This window comes from Marmota marmota, unplaced genomic scaffold (genome assembly GCF_001458135.2).
Source record: "Marmota marmota marmota unplaced genomic scaffold, marMar, whole genome shotgun sequence".
NCBI classification, from domain to species: domain Eukaryota; kingdom Metazoa; phylum Chordata; class Mammalia; order Rodentia; family Sciuridae; genus Marmota; species Marmota marmota.
In genome coordinates, this window is record NW_026006215.1 from 180,735 (window position 1) to 185,778 (window position 5,044).

A 5,044-nucleotide genomic window follows, 5' to 3' on the forward strand; every position below is an offset into this window, starting at 1 on the left:
GTGAATGGCTGCTTCCAATCTGCCCTGTGGTCTGATGTCCCAAGAAGGATGGGATGGCTACTTGTATCCAGCAGCAGAATAAGCATGCTGCATGCCTATAACAAGTCCCAGACCAGGAGACACAGGGTGGAAAGGGGGACAAATTTCCTGGCCCCCATCCCAGTGCACCAAGACATCACAAATCCTAAAAGACTCCCACTGGGGTCATATCTACCCTCACCACACAGCTGAGGAATTCAGGTCCTCGGTTTCCAGCCAAGGAATTCACATAAGGCCTAGGATCTGAACCAGACAGTCTGTGAATGGTGATGGTAGACATAAACACAAAGCAAACTGTTTTTTTTTTTTTTTTTGAACCGAGATTGAACCCAGGGACACTCTACCACTAAGCTACATCCCTAACTTTTTTTTATTTTTTTGAGACATGGCCTCCATAAGTTGCTGAGATTGTCCTTGAATTTGTGATCCTCCTGCCTCAAACTCCTGAGTCACTGGGATTATAAGTGTGTATCACTGTGCCCAGCTACAAAGCCACTTTTTAAAAGAACAAACACATGGTGTTTGTCCCACAGGCACAGAAATTGATACTTCTTCCGTCTCTTATACCCCCAAACACATAATTGTAGATTTCTTTACCATTGTTCCTTTTTCACAGAGGGTGAAGCAAATGCCTGTTTCTTTAAAACTTGGGAAACCCACAAGAGCTCAGGAAAGGCTTCCTGCTATTACCTAAGCTCAAACCAAACAGAAGCAGAAGAGACCCTAATTCTCTGAGCACAGCAGCTCAGAAGAGGTCTCCTCTACCACATAAAAGGCCATGGCTGACACAAAATGGACAATGTCCTTTTAGAGCTACTGGCACAGGTGGGACAGCAGGGAAAGTATCCCTGTGGGTTCTGCAGCTGTCCTAGGTGACAGAGAAAGAACTGCCAGAGGACCTGAAGTGGTGCAGAGGGTTCTTTCCAAGGACTCAGCAGGTCAAATGTGGAAGCCACCAGCAAAAAAATGAAAAGGACAAACAGCAGAGGCCGACAGGGAGTCTCCTGATACCCTGTCCTGCTTCTGGTCACCACCTGGAAGCCTCCAGGAAGGCCATCCAGCAGCTCCCTGTTCCCTGCTTTGTCCCAGAGTCTGCCCAATACCCAGTTCCAATCTGCCCACAGGCCCTGCCCTTCCTCTGGCTTCATCCACTCTTCTTTCCATTTCCTCTCTCACATAAGTTAAACCACAGCAAGGGTAGCACACAGCAGAGGACCCATGCAGACCAGGCAGTCTGCTCTGTACAGCAGCACCCAGGCCAGGACACAGGTGCCACAAGAGAGGCCCTTTACCACCAGAGTGCAGAAGGGAGGACTTGACACATGGGCAGCAGTTCATATGCTCACCTGCCTTCTGTGGATGCTTGATGTACTCATACACCACAGTGCAGTTGGAGCCATGGCCATGCTGAAGAACATACTTTTAAGGGATGACTCTACCCAGGCTCTGCCTGGGAATGACAACACTGTCCTTGATGAGGGACCCATTCTTATATAAGTCCCTGCAAATCAACATACATGACCAGTTATTAAGAAGTCTTATCTCAGAAGATTTATGTCTCAAACACATCAAGACACAGAGCCAAAACTATAATGGACACTGACAAAGATGGCATGTTTAGAATAGGGCTTCATTTCCAGTTAGGACAGAAAAAAAGAGCCATGGAAAAATGAGACTAAGAAATGAATGCTGGGAATATCAAATGCATGCTAATACAGGAAGCAGGGTCATCATGGGGACTCACTGATCACCCCTAACGCATGCTTGGGGGGACCAGAACCCCAGGACTCACTCAATATAGTACATCTCACAAGCTTCACTCCATCCAGGCTTTATGAGCTCTTCTCCTTCCCTGATGAACACAGTGTGAATCTTGGGGTCAAAGGTGACATGCTTGGAGATGATGGCATGGAAGTGCATAATGACACCATCCTTCAGGTTCAGCCAGCTGGAAGAGGGAAGGGAGTCCTATGGCAGCTGACCACTCCTGGCATGGCCCACCTCTTCCATTCTCTACTGGTCATTTTCACATCTGGCTAGTGCCCACCATGAGTGGCCAAGAAGAAGAGAAGAGCATGTGGGACCCTGGTCTGGCCAGCCTGCCTCCCTGAGAAACCTCCTCTACTGAACACGTCACAGTGGCTCTCAACAGGTGCAGCTGGCATCACTGTACCTTGGGCCTGGGCAGGTCTGCCTGGTACCTCACGGGAAGTCTATATGCTGGCCTTCTGTTTTTTTGTTTGTTTGTTTGTTTGTTTGTTTGTTTGTTTGTTTTTTTCGTGTGTGTGCCTTTTCCTTTGTCACAGCAGCTGCATACTTTTTGTCACTCCCTTTTGGCTTCATCAGGTCTTTGGGTTCTGAGCTGATTTTATGTATTTTTTTTCCAGAAGCAGCCAACCTGTCCTTGTTCTGAAATAAGTAACCAAGCCCCAACCCAAAAGGCTGCCCCTCAGCCAGGCATCTCATAGCAGCCTGGGTGGACTGTCCAGTCCTTCCATGCCAATCTGATGGCCTCTGAGGACCCTCTCCAACCTTGCCTGGCCTTTCCTCCCTCATTCCCTCCTAGGGACATTAGTTCCTTTTGCTGAGAACAGGCCAGCACAAGTCACTCCAGGGTCTTGGCATGCCCATCCTTGTGTCTGAACATGTTCCTAGGGACTCACAGCTCACCCTTCACTTCTTCTAGCCTCTGTTCCCACAGCAGAAAACTTGTACTTGGTAGCGTTCCTTGGAGGCAAGGAGACTTGCCAGCGGCTTATTTGCTGACTGAACCTTATCTTTCATTTCTATCCCAGCCCTGTTAAATGGATTATATGGCTCACCTATGACATCAAGTCCCTGAAGGAAATAAAGACCTCAGACTCCCTGAACCACAGAGACAAATGAAAGGGCTGCTCTGCCCCAAAGGGCTTAAGATCAGCATCAGCCTTCAACTCAGAGTGGGGTCAACAGTCCCTTTCTGCTACCTGCAGGTAGCAAGTCTCAGTTGCCCTCCCAGATGGAAAAATCAATGTCTCACCCACAGAGCACACCAAAGGTGCTAGAGCCAGTTGTTTGGCCCTCAATACCACTCCCTGATATTGACCCCAGAGGTTGGGACCTCCACGCGCTGCCTGGCCCTCTGTGCTTCTTTCTGAGGCTTAGAGTCCCCTTTGGACTCAGGCAGCTGGGCTCCCTAGGCAGCATCTTCAGCCTTAGCCTGGGCTTTGCAGGTAGATATTGGCAGGCTAGATACTTCCTGGGAGAGGTCTCTATCCCCAGAGGGTGTGGAGATCCTTTCCTTCCATGTGGTTCTGGAGCACTGGGTTACCTTGAGCCTCCTCTCCTGTGGCTGCACCCATACCCTGGACAGCTGGACTAGTCTGCTGGGCTTGGCTTTGGTCCAGGCCTGTGTCTTCGGAACAAGGATATGGAGGCAAATTTGGACTCTGGGGAATGGAAGGCAATGGGACCAAGAAACCTGGCTCTAAGGAAGCAGAAGTGTCCTGATTTTTCCTTCTTTTCTTCCTTTTGAATTAAAAAGAACAAAGATATCAATCTTACTTTTTAGTATTACTACAGCCTGCCCCACATTTCCCTCCCATTCCACAACCCTTCAATTTCTTAAGTACAGCAAGCTTAGCTCTGCTGAACCACTTATATCTGTCTCCCCTGCAACTTCTTTATCATGGGCAAAACTGAATTAAGAAACCAAGTATGGAGAGTGGGTTAGCCAAGGAGCAGAGGCCAGGCAGAGAGCCTCCTGTAGAGTGGTTGTAGATGTCACTGTGAAATCACTCTTGGACACTACAGCATTCATGGGCTGCCCATGTGACACTCTTCATCATATGTGTCACAAGCAGAAAAATCAGAATAAGGGAGAGGAGGAGACTGAAGAGTGCAGAGGATCAGAGAGTCTTCTCCTGTGCCCTAGAAGTCTTGGGCAGCTCCCAGGCAAGACTCCAGCCTTGGGAAGAGGAACACTGCCTGTGAGGAGCAGGCCACTGGAAAACTAGTCCCAAGGCCTGTGATGGTCTAGAGAAGGTGTCAATGGGCCACCAAAGGCAAGTGGTTTGTACATTCTGAGTCCTGGCTCTATGTGGTGAGGCCCTTCCACCCAGACAGCCGGGGATCAACCCATACCTGCCCCTGCATCCCCAATCCTGGGGCTAAGCCATCAGGAGAAGGAAAGAACTTGGGTACATCTGTGTCTGGGGTGTGCAGCCTCCTTCTGGGTTAGTCTGCAGCTTCTCCAAGAATTCTAGCTGATCTTGCAGAACTACCCAGATGCCTGCAATAGCCCCCATGGCACCCAGAGGGCTCCTAGCCTGATTGGGAATCAGTGCCCACTGTGTGAAGTAGAAAGGCTTTAAGAGATTTTCTCTTTTTATGGTGCTGAGAATGGGACCCAGGGCCTCACACAAGAAAGGAGATTTAAAGACAGAAACTTCTACATCTCCCAAGGGCCCTTTTGCAGTTTAGGTGGGCCCTAGGGTCCTCATTTCCACAAACTCCATGAAGGCCAATGCCACCAGCCCAGGCCCAGTCATAAGCACAAGATATTGTAGCAATTGGTGGTCCCCTCCATGACACCTCAGGGTCACCTGGAAGCCTGAGACTAACAGGACAGGCTGGGGTCTCCTAAACTTAATGGCCTCCATCAGCATCCTGATGGTTCCAAGAAGTTGCTGAAACTACCACATCAGACTAGCACAGGCTCCAGAAGGGACACACTCCCTCAGCCCTTCCCAGAGTCCCTGAAATTTCAGCCCTTAACTCAAGTGGTGCTGCCTCCATACTGAGCCACTAAGTGACATGGGCCTCTTTGAGACCCATGGACCATGAGAGTATGAGGGCAAAACAAGGCCGTGTCCCATGACACTGGAAGCATGATGAGGCAGGCTAAGACATATCATGAGACATGTCAAGGACAAATCCAGCAAGGAGGGTACAGTGGGAGGTCAGAGGCCACCCTGATTCAGAGGCTTCCTAGAGACAGCCTGGGGTTGAGTCCGAAAGATGCAGA

At 49.6% G+C, this 5,044-nt stretch overlaps 1 pseudogene; it reads right to left on the minus strand.

The window, feature by feature from the left end:
* The window catches only part of LOC107161120, a 39,973-nt pseudogene extending 35,648 nt beyond the window's left edge, over window positions 1-4,325 (minus strand).
* Between the last annotated feature and the right edge of the window lie 719 nt (window positions 4,326-5,044).